Source organism: Triticum urartu, chromosome 5A (assembly GCF_056163025.1).
Source record: "Triticum urartu cultivar PI428250 chromosome 5A, HENAU_Tu73, whole genome shotgun sequence".
NCBI classification, from domain to species: domain Eukaryota; kingdom Viridiplantae; phylum Streptophyta; class Magnoliopsida; order Poales; family Poaceae; genus Triticum; species Triticum urartu.
In genome coordinates, this window is record NC_141877.1 from 517,396,701 (window position 1) to 517,408,967 (window position 12,267).

General features: G+C 51.5%; 1 pseudogene; it reads right to left on the reverse strand.

Moving 5' to 3' along the window:
* Positions 1-12,267, reverse strand: part of LOC147972382 (uncharacterized) — a 242,583-nt pseudogene that overhangs the window by 167,561 nt on the left and 62,755 nt on the right.

Sequence of the window (12,267 nt, forward strand, 5' to 3'; positions counted from 1 at the left end):
CGGGAAAACAATCAGGCGGCGGATATCCTCGCCCGCATCGGCACAAAACACGACGCGGTCCCTCCCAACATATTTCTGGAAAGGCTTTTCAAGCCATCCGTAGCATGGGAAGGGGACACTGGTAACAACTGTCCGGACCTGGCCAAAATACCCAATACCAAACTCTCTGACACAATCGGAGGCTCCGCCACCGAAATAACACAACCAACCCACGAAATAATGGCCATTATTGCCCCATGGACAGAACCATTCCTGGCCTACCTAACTAGACAAGAACTTCCGGAGGACCAAAATGAGGCACGCTGCATAGTGCGGCGATCCAAGGCCTATAGGGTCCATGAGGGAGAATTGTACAAAAAAGCGCTATCGGAGTCCTCCAAAGGTGCATCTCCGAAGAGGAAGGGCGGAACCTTTTGGCAGAAATTCATGCCGGACTCGACGGTCATCACGCCGCAGCCCGGGCTCTTGTAAGCAAGGCCTTCCGTACAGGATACTATTGGCCACCGGCCCGGGTAGATGCACAGGACTTGGTCCAACGTTGCGCTGGTTGCCAGCTCTTTGCAAATCAAAGCCACATGCCACCCACCGCCCTCCAAACAATCCCCATTACATGGCCCTTCGCGGTCTGGGGGCTTGACATGGTTAGACCCCTTAAAGGGGGAACCCACAAGAAAAAATACTTATTGGTCATGGTGGATAAATTCACCAAATGGATAGAGGCTAAACCGGTTAAAACAGCCGAATCCGGACCGGTGATAGATTTCATATCCGGGGTTGTACACCGTTACGGCGTCGCCCACAGCATCATCACTGATAACGGCACGAACTTCACAGCCGATGAGGTAAAACTCTGGTGCAGCAAAATGGGCATCAAGCTCGATTATGCTTCAGTCTATCACCCACAAACCAACGGTCAAGTCGAACGAGCAAATGGTCTTATAATGAGCGGCATTAAACCCAGATTAGTGCGCTCCTTAACGGAGTCTGACACGCACTGGGTAGAGGAGCTCGACTCCGTACTCTGGGGGCTGCGGACCACACCGAATCGTAGTACCGGATATACACCGTTTTTATGGTGTACGGTGTAGAGGCAGTCCTGCCCTGTGACATAATTCATGACTCACCTCGAGTGCGCATGTACGAAGAAAGAGAAGCCGAGCTCGATCGGCATGACAGTCTGGACACCTTGGAGTAAGAGCGCGACGTAGCCAAAGCCCCTTCCGCATTTTACCAGCAACAGGCTCACAGATACCAAAGCAGAGAAGTATGGGCCAAAACTTATAACGTTGGCGAACTAGTTCTACGGCTGCTGGATAAGAAAAAGAACAAGCTCTTGTATTTATGCCCTACGTTCCCGTTAATTCGGCTAGGGCATAAGGGGAGCACCTCTACGATTGTTACCGCCGGGTCAGCCGGACGCGTAGCTCAGACTGGGTGAAGCCGAAAGCTAGCGTTCTTAAAGGAATATTTGGTCGGTGAACAAAAGATGACTTTTATTTATTATTCATATCTACCCCCAGATGCCTTTTCTGCGCTTCTTGTCGCAGTCCAGACATGCACTTTAGGGCATGCTTACCTCGGGAAATGAACCCTTAATGGAACCATTCTCCCTGGAAGATGTTTCTTACTACCCATGTAATATAACATAACTAGTTGGGCACTTGTCTGATAAAGCACTAATGACCCCTACGCCTGGTCTCCACGCATGCCCCGGTTCTTACATAACCGAGAGGGTATTCGGATACACTATGGACTGTCGGGTCCCGAGGTTGAAGCGAAAAGGTCCGCCACGACAAACGATCTACAATCCGGCTAGAAGGCATTATACATGTCACTTTAAAATTACATAGTCAATTTGACTGGTTGAATTCCTCTTCAATACCATCCAATAGGCTGTCTAGTCTACAGTCCTGTTGGGAATACTTTGCAGCCAATTCTACTTGGCCGTACACTAAGCTCACAGGGATCTCCTTCCCATCAGGCCCCACAGGTCCGACTTCGGCCATGTGGTTCGGGTCAGCCTTCGTGTACCGTGTCTTCACCATTGCCCAGGCTTCCCTGGCGCCCTGACGGCAGGTCGATATCTTCCATAATCGGAAGTGCCGACGCGCTCCCTTTAGCTTTTCTGCAAGCTCTCCAAGGCCTTCGGGTATGGAGACGGATGGCCACAAGGCCCGGGCGACGCCTTGCATCACCTGCCGAACTCGTTCGTGGAGCTGTGAGAGCTCGAGAAGAACGTCACCCGTTGAACCGGGCATTTCCTTGGCAGGACGACCTGTTAGCATACCTCCAGACATAACTTTGTCAGCCAGCTTGCTCGCCGAACTCTTTTTCAAAGTTCGTTCAAGCACTTACTAAATATGCCGCGTCGAAGCCGTCAATTTTCCTTAACAGAGTCCGACAGTTGGGCACGAACATCTTGAAGTTCCACACCCAGCTTGGTGTTGGCATCTTGGAGATCATTTTTCTCCTGCCTCACCCTCGTAAGCATGTTCTCACCAGCCTTCAGCTGGCGTTGGAGCTGTTGCTTATCCGGATTTACTCCAGTGTCATCTGCAATTTTATCGTCAGCTCTGCATACACGCCGCATTCTATATGATGCTCATCATTTGAAGATATGTTACCAGAGGGGGTCTCTTTGGGCTCCCCTGCTGCGGCCAGTGCGGCCTGAAGTTGGGCTTTGCACTCTTCCAGCTCCAGGGACAGTTGAGTATTCTTTTCTGTAAGAACCTGCATAACAAATGATCCTTAAATCAGTTATCCTAACTGTTTCAAGTCTCAGGGGCTACTGATATATATAATCACCAAATTTTCTCACTCGTATGTCTTTTACATACTGCTCCGTGGCTCTGGCTAGACCATTTTGAGCGGCATGGAGGTGCGCGTCTCCCGAGTTGAAGGCATCCAATGCCTCTTGGGAGAAACAAGCGTCACGAAGAACAGTCCGGCGACGCCTGTGGTTCATGACACTTTCCACCTCGGAATGGGTGGCGGACAGTTTATCCACATCCTCTGTCGGAGGAGCACCCGGCGCACGCCTCGTATTCGTTCCCGCCTCCGAATCCGGCCTTGGAGCTTGGCTTGTGGAGGCACGATTGGTAGCCTCTCTGGGTATAGTCCGGGGAGCGCTCTTTTTCCTGAAAAGAAGGCATGGGCGTTAATATGCCTCTGAGAATAATGTCTTGCAATAAAGACGGCGCGCGGTACCGCTGCGCCGGTGTCTCAATCCGGACTGCGGGTCTTTTCAGCCTACCTGGCCTCGCGGCCCCTTGTTGTCCAGTCGCCGCAGGCTCAGCCATCTGCCTCGAGGACCTCCCCTGCAAAACACGACTGTTATATGGCGATCAAAAACACGCAAGGACGAATCCCTTTTTGAAGTGCTGGGACTTCGGTCTCAGTCACCTGTCAGGCTGGAATTAGCCCAGGGTAATCGGCCGTAATGGCCACCAAAGCATTATCTTTGCTCGATTGGTAAAACACCCCATCGATCAGCTCCACAGATATGTCCGGATCCTCTTGGGAGGCCGGGTCGAGGGACCGTCCAGGGTCCTCGGGTTGTGGAGGGGGGTTGTTTATCTCCCTTACAGCCTGGCGCAGTTCCTGCGTAGAAATCGCTAGACTGAGTACTTAACTGCGGAAATATGAAACGGATGGGCGGGAAAAAGTCTCCGCTTACCCAGCTCGGAGGATTGTACATAGAAAATCCGCCCTGCGGGTTGACACGAAGGAATTCCTCCTCTTCTCCCTTGTACAAAGTGGATAAGATCTTTATTAGATCAGCAACCGATCCCGGCCCTTTACGGCCGTAGCGGGTGGCGTCATCCTCCCCATTGAAATCCCACATGGGGTGGCCTCTATACTGAAGCGGCTGCACCCCCCGCATGATGCATATGGCCATGACCTCGATCATGGTCAATCCGGATCAAGCTAAAAAACTTATCCGGCTCATCAGGTAAAGAATGTCCCTGTCATCTTCCTCCAGGGAGCTCCGTGGACGCCAGCTTCGGCGCTTCTTCAAAGGGGTGTTGTCGAACTCAGGAAGGCCGATCCGAATAGGATCCGGGAGGGGGACGTCTTCTATATAAAACCATTCTGAAGGCCAGTCTTCGGGCGCCTTCTTTGGGGTCCCGGACAGGTATCCGGTCCCAGCAATACGCCACACTTCGGCTCCGCCCACTTGATATATTGACCCCTTCTAAGAACGGGGCACAAGGCAGAACAGCTTCTTCCACAGAGCGAAATGAGCCTCACAGCCCAAAAACAACTCGCAAAGGGCTACGAATCCCACGATATGCAGCATGGAGGCAGGCGTAAGGTTGTGCAACTGGAGGCCGTAGAACTCCAGGAGCCCCCGAAGAAACGGATGAATTGGGAATCCGAGCTCTCTTACTAAATAAGGGACAAGGCATACCCGCTCTCCCTTGGAGGGATTGGGAAGGCTCTCCGCTTGCTCTCCTCCATTATAGGTGGCAAGCCCGGCTCGAACCGGGACCAGGTACGCTGGGGGAAGAAATCCCTTGGTCTGAAGCATCACTAATTTGCTGTGCGGGATGGAACATCTCTCCCAATCTCCAGGCTTGGAGCTAGGAGAGCGAGAGGAGGAGCTGCGTCGACCGGCCATGATGGAATGGGTCTCTATCGGGTGCGCTCCGATGAAGGCTCGCCAAGGGAGGATGGTGTGATTTGGATCTGAATCCTCGTATTTTTAATAGGCGGCTCATTTACACAGCTAGGGGGGTAAATGCGAAAACACCCTGGCTCTTCACATTCGCTCAACACATGGAAAGTGGCCATTATTGGGCGTGGAAGCCAAGGAGTGCAACATTCGCAAGAGACCGAACACTATTTCGATAGGTACACGGAATTTGGAGAGAACCCGCCTTGCAATGCCGAAGACAATACTGCGTGCCGGACTCATTGTCATTGAAGCCTGGTTCAGGGGCTACTGAGGGAGTCCTGGATTGAGGGGTCTCTGGACAGCCAGACTATCTCCATTGGCCGGACTGTTAGACTATGAAGATACAAGATTGAAGACTTCGTCTCATGTCCGGATGGGACTCTACTTGGCGTGGAAGGCAAGCTAGGCAATACGGATATGAATATTTCCTCCTTTGTAACCGACCTTGTGTAACCCTAACCCTCTCTGGTGTCTATATAAACCGAAGGGTTTTAGTCCGTAGGACAACGATAACATACAATCATACCATAGGCTAGCTTCCAGGGTTTAGCCTCTCTGATCTCGTGGTAGATCTACTCTTGTACTACCCATATCATCAATATCAATCAAGCAGGACGTAGGGTTTTACCTCCATCAAGAGGGCCCGAACCTGGGTCAAACATTGTGTCCCCTGCCTCCTGTTACCATCCGGCCTAGACGCACAGTTCGGGACCCCCTGCCCGAGATCCGCTGGTTTTGACACCGACAATGGCTATTAATTTTTGGATTAAGAATATTTCGTTCCCCAGCAAAAATTTGCGAATTTTCGAAATTTCCCACATATTTAGTTAATTTTTTGACCGTGGTACTGACCAGAAAATGGCCAGCAATTCTAAAAATGGAAAACGGGCTGCAATAAATTCCATATGAATTAGAAAATGAGTAAAAATTATAAAAATAATAGCAAATGGGTTGTACACGCCACAGATTTCGAGGCTGACTTGTTTACGCAAGGCTTTGTCAGTGAACACACGATTCTAGCAGCAGTTAGTGTTGGATGTCCATCCAACGGCCGACGTGCTTCTTCAATCTCTGATCTTCCTGCTCCAGCCGCCTAAACTAGCGCCGGCGGGACTGCCTGCTCCCTCCTCTTGTGGACCGCTGTGATGCCGCGCAGGCTTCCCCGGCCCACCCTACTCCCTCCGCTGGCCTGGCCGCACGCAATCAACTGCCTACTTATTACGCGAAAAAAAATGATTCCTCCCACTGACATCTGGGGTGCACCGGTTGGGAGGCTGACCTATGGGCCTACTAAGTTGACGCGTACGCAGGGCTTGTCAACTTAGTCAACAAACGATTCTAGCAGCAGTAATCGTTGGATTTGAATCGAACGGTCCTGCTGCTTCTTCAATCGCTGCTCTTCTTGCACCAGCCGCCCAAACCAGCACCGGGGAGACCGCCTGCTCCTGCCTCCAGTGGCCGGCTGTGCTGCCGATGAGGCCTCATCGCCGCCTACTACTCCCACCGCTAGCCAGGCCCTGCGGCGACGGCCTCACACCGCAGCCGAACCAGTGAACCCTCGTACTCCTCTCCGCGTGGGCATCCACTGCCACATCTTCCCCAGCTCTGCGTCGTCCCCTTCCTAGGCCTCGTCGTCGTTCACCGCCTTGGTGCTCTCGGTGCAGCGTGGTCAACGTTGTCAACGACATTCCATCGGAAGAGTACTATACGTGGAGAGGCTGACAGCTGGGTCCACGGCCACAACCCAGTTTTTTTGTGATTTGCCAAGTAAGTCGCTTTGTCAGGCCTGTTGGGCTGCAAATCTTTCAAGACGAGGAGAGCTTTCATTCGGCTGGCCGAGAAAATGGTCCATCAGTAATGAGAAATGGGCTGTACATTTTTAAAACACATCAAACCGGCAATTAGTTTCAAATATCTTTTTTTCATTTCGAGATTTGAAATTACATTAATTTTTATACATGGAGAATTTGTTGGATTTATATTGATATACATTTATTTTTAAAATCAGTTTGAATGTGAGTCGAAATTTTGGGATTAAAAACAGTTTGGACCGCAACGAAATATGCAAAATTTCGTATAATTTTTTAATCGTGGCCACAATATGGGCTATAATGCTAACAAAAAGAATATGGGCTCCAAAAAAACCTTAATAATTAGCAAATGGGCTGTAAATTATTAGAAATAATGGCAGATGGGTTGTATGCTGTTTTCCATAGATTTGAGGCTTTCCTAAAAAAAGGTTGACGCACAAGCAGTGACTGTTGGATGGCCATTCAACGGCCATCGTGCTTCTTCAATCCCTGCTCTTCCTGCTCCAGCCACTCAAACAGGCGCCGGCGGGACTGCCTGCCCCCTCCTCCCCGCGGACGGCTCTGCTGCCGCGTAGGCCTCACCGCCCCACCATACTCCCATTGCTGGCCTAGCCATCCCTCTACTCACCCACACCTGCTGTTATTCTTCGGCGACAGCAGACGAACCAGTAAACCCTCGTACAGTCGTACTCCCCTCCGCGTGGGAAACAACTGCCGAGTCTTCCCTGCCTCCGTGTCGTTCCCTTCCTAGGCCTCGCCGTCGTCCATCGCCCTGGTGCTCTCGGTGCGGCCTGGTCAACGTGGTCAACGACCGACATGCATATGAAGTGGACTTTACCTGGAGAGGCCGACAGCTGGGTCCACGACCGCATGCAAGGAAATGCCTCCTTATTACGCGCAAAATAATGATTCCTCCACCTGACATCAGGGACCCACTGAAAGGGCCTCTGTATTTCGGGAAAAAAACATTACCGCCGCTGACAGCTCGGACCCACCAGCTATATCTTCGCACGCAAGGAAGTGCCTCCTTATTATGCACAAAAATAATGAATACTCCCCCTGTTAGCTGGGACCCAGTATAGGGGCAGGCTGACTTGTGGGCCTACTAAGTTGACGGGGACGGAGGGCTTTGTCAACTTAGTCAATATGCACGATTCTAGCTCCAGAGACCGTACAATGTCCATCCAACGGCCGTAGTGCTTCTTCAACCCCTGGTCTTCTTGCTCCAGCCGCCCAAACTAGTGCCGGTCGTGCCTCGTGCTCCTGCCTCCCGTAGCCGGCTGCGATGCGGCGGAGGCCTCACCGCCCCCTACTACTCCCCCCGCTGGCCAGGCCATCCCTCTACTCACCCACACCCCCTGTTATTCTGCGGCGACGGCAGCCTCACACCGCAGCGAACCAGTGAACCCTCGTACTCCTCTACGCGTGGGCATCCACTTTCGCGTCTTCCCCGGCTCCGCGTCGTCCCCATCCTAGGCCTCGCCGTCGTCCACCACCCTGGTGCTCTCGGCGCGGCGTGGTCAACGTGGTCAAGGAACGGCTTCCATCGGACGTGGACTGTACGTGGAGAGGCTGACAGCTGGGTCCACGGCCGCAGCATGGAAGTGCCTCCTTATTACGTGCAAAATAATTATTCCTCCACCTGACAGTGGGGACCCACCGGACGGGCCACCGTATTTCGCCCCCCTGACTGCTAGGACCCACCAGCTACATCTTCGCACGCAAGGAAGTGCCTGACAGTCGGGACCCACCTGGTCGAAGCGTACGTAGCGTTGTCATCCTGGTCGCGAACGTGTACGTACATATATACTGGTCGATGTAGAGGCGCACATGTGTCGTAGTAGAGGCGGCCAGGGTGCAAGAAAGAAAATACGGCCACGTATGTGTACATACGGGCAGGGTCTTGAACGCCTACTCACGCATACGTACGGCGAGGGCTCGTGTACATGGCTGGGTCGGAACGGAGAAACAGCATCGTCGTCGTGTTCATGGGGAGGCAACGGAATGCGTCGTGTTCATGGGGAGGCAACGAAATGCGTCGTGTTCATGGGGAGGCAACGGAATGCGTCGTGTTCATCGGGAGGGCTTGGACGGAACATGCGATGGAAACGAGGCTGGGCGTACCGCAGAACGGAGGAAACGGCCTTGTGTTCGACCGGCCACGTTCGAAACAGGATCCTGTTCATCGGGAGGGGTCTGGCGTACCGCAAAACGGAGGAAATGGACCTCCTACGGTCGAAACGGGGGTCCTGTTGATCGGGAGGGGTGTGGCATACCGCAAAACGGACGAAACGGACTTGTGTTGGAGCGCTACAGTCGAAATGGGGGTCCTGTTCATCAGGAGGGGTGTGGCGTACCGCAAAACGGGACTCCACGGGATACTGTTCATCTCCACCGTCGACCGCCTCCAGCATCCATGAGCTACTGTTCATCCACCGTCGACCTCCTCCAGCCTCCACCTGCGACTGTTCATCCACGGGCTCCTGTTCATCCAGCCTCCACCGTGCGCTACTCCACCGGCTAATGTTCAACCACCCCTCCACCATCTACTGTTCATCCAGCCCTCCAGACCATGGGGTCCTATTCAACCACCCCTCCACCGTCTACTGTTCATCCAGCCCTCCACACCCCGGGGTCCTGTTCAACCACCCCTCCACGGGCACCCCTCCACCATCTACTATTCATCCAGCCCTCCACACCATGGGGTCCTGTTCATCCACCCCTCCACGGGCACCCCTCCACCGTCTACTGTTCATCCAGCCCTCCACCACACAACGGGGTCCTGTTCATCCAGAGGCAACGCCACCGCTCACTGTTCATCCACCCCCCCCTGCAACACTCACTGTTCATCCAATCGATCGGCTTTAGTTAGCAGCACTAGCGAAGGAATCGCTCGATCGGGTTTAGTTAACAGCCATTGATCGATCGCTCGGGTTCAGTAACGTGTAGCCTGAAGTGCAATCGCTCGGGTTCAGTTAGAGCCCAATGCCTCGCTCGGGTTTAGTTAGAGCCAACGCCTCGCACACATGCACGTACATGTACGAGAGAAGCGCGCATCGCTCGGCCCCCGACCTCCCACCGTAACCGGGAACTCCCCGAAATTTTCCTCGCCCTCGCTTCTACCACGGTTTTTTCGTCATGGACGGCCCAAAGAATGCCATGCAGCTGCGTCTCCAGCCCACCCAGGACGAAAAGCCCATTTTCTGTCATGATTTTTGGTCATAGAAGTAGGAGCCCACCACATCTATGATGATACCGGGTTTTGTCACAATTATCGTCATAGAAGTGTCATATGTATGACAGAAAAAAATTTCATTCGGCCCAAAATGTCACGGATGTGTCTTTTTTTGTAGTGGAGGGATTATTAGTTTTAGTATTGTTCGTTTTCAATTTTATGCATTATACCTAGTAGTTAAGTATCATCACATATATGTGATGATATTTTATATATTCTATGATGAACTAATAAACAATTACTATATACATATATTATGAATTCTATGTTCTATCTGTTTTTGTATACTAATTTGAATCTAGTTGTTATTATCGACATATACAGAATGGAAAGCGTATATACACACATTGAAGAACATATAAGAACGTAAAATAGAGTACACACATTGAAATAGAGCAATACTATGATTGTTGTGAATACATAGCTATCCACGTCGAAACGACTCAATAAAATAAAACGCGTCCATGTGACCATGACCAGCAGCCCTTGCCTACGGTAGCTCTTGGCTCTGCCTGAACTCGTGCAGGCGTTCGTCCAAGCGGTCGACATGCTCACGGTACATCTGGAGCACGGTCTCGAGCTCCAAGTTGGATATTTTATCTGAGATCACTAGCTGGAGGATGCAACAGCCATGTTCCTCTACTACGCCCAGGTGGACACCTGGGCCAAGGAGGCGGTCGAGCCTACCGAACAACGCGTTGGCATCGAGCGGGCCACGGACAAGGCGAACGGTGTGACCTATGCGAACGGTGTGGTGGGCATCTGGTGCAAGTACGGCGCGGTCGGCCTCTAGTGCAAGTACGGCGTAGAGGGCCTCTTCCCACTCCTCGCGAGGAATGGGGGTACTGATGGGACGTGTACCCAGCTGCAACGCCCTGTCGATAGCAGGCAAGCACCGATGGATCCGCTCTTGCTGTGTCGCGCGTCGCGCCTCTCACTCTGTGCCGCTCCAACGGTCTCATCGTGCAGCAAGCCGCAGCCTATCGGCACGGACGCGCCTAGCTTGCTCTCTGGCGTGCCAACGATCATATTGTGCGGCGAGCTGCAGCCTCTCGGCACTGACATGCCTATCTTGATCCGCGGCGCTGAAGCGCCATGCGCCAAGGGTCTCCTCAACCCTGGCAATGACGCGCATCACTGATGACCCACAAGTATAGGGGATCTATCGTAGTCCTTTCGATAAGTAAGAGTGTCAAACCCAACGAGGAGCAGAAGGAAATGATAAGCAGTTTTCAGTAAGGTATTCTCTGCAATCACTGAAATTATCGGTAATAGATAGTTTTGTGATAAGCTAATTTGTAACGGGTAACAAGTAATAAAAGTAAATAAGGTGCAGCAAGATGTCCCAATCCTTTTTGCAGCAAAGGACAAGCCTGGACAAAATCTTATATAAAAGAAAGCGCTCCCAAGGACACATGGGAATTATCGTCAAGCTAGTTTTCATCACATTCATATGATTCGCGTTCGGTACTTTGATAATTTGATATGTGGGTGGACCGGTGCTTGGGTATCACCCTTCCTTGGACACGCATCCCACTTATTATTAACCCATCTTGCAAGCATCCGCAACTACAAAAGAAGTATTAAGGTAAACCTAACCATAGCATGAAACATATGGATCCAAATCAGCCCCTTATGAAGCAACGCATAAACTAGGGTTTAAGCTTCTATCACTCTAGCAACCCATCATCTAATTATTACTTCCCAATGCCTTCCTATAGGCCCAAACAATGGTGAAGTGTCATGTAGTCGATGTTCACATGACACCACTAGAGGAAACACAACATACATCTCATCAAAATATCGAACGAATACCAAATTCACATGACTACTTATAGCAAGACTTCTCCCATGTCCTCAGGAACAAACGTAACTACTCACAAATCATATTCATGTTCATAATCAGAGGGGTATTAATATGCATAAAGGATCTGAACATATGATCTTCCACCGAATAAACCAACTAGCATCAACTACAAGGAGTAATCAACACTACTAGCAACCCACATGTACCAATCTGAGGTTTTGAGACAAAGATTGGATACAAGAGATGAAGTAGGGTTTGAGATGAGATGGTGCTGGTGAAGATGTTGACGGAGATTGATCCCCTCCCAATGAGAGGATCGATGGTGATGACGATGGTGATGATTTCCCCCTCCCGGAGGGAAGTTTCTCCGGCAGAACAGCTCCGCGGGAGCCCTAGATTGGTTCCGCCAAGGTTCCACCTCGTGGCGACGGAGTTTCATCCTGTAAGCTTGCTTGTGATTTTTTCTAGATGAAAGACCTCATATAGCAGAAGATGGGCATCAGAGGGCTGCCAGAGGGCCCACGAGGCAGGGGGTAGGGCGCGCCCCCACCCTCGTGGATGGTGGGTGGCCCCCCTCTGGTACTTCCTTCGCCCAATATTTTATATATATTCTGAAACGTGCTCCCGTGAAGTTTCAGGACTTTTGGAGTTGTGTAGAATAGGTCACTAATATTTGCTCCTTTTCCAACCCAAAATTCTAGCTGCCGGCATTCTCCCTCTTCATGTAAGAATAGGC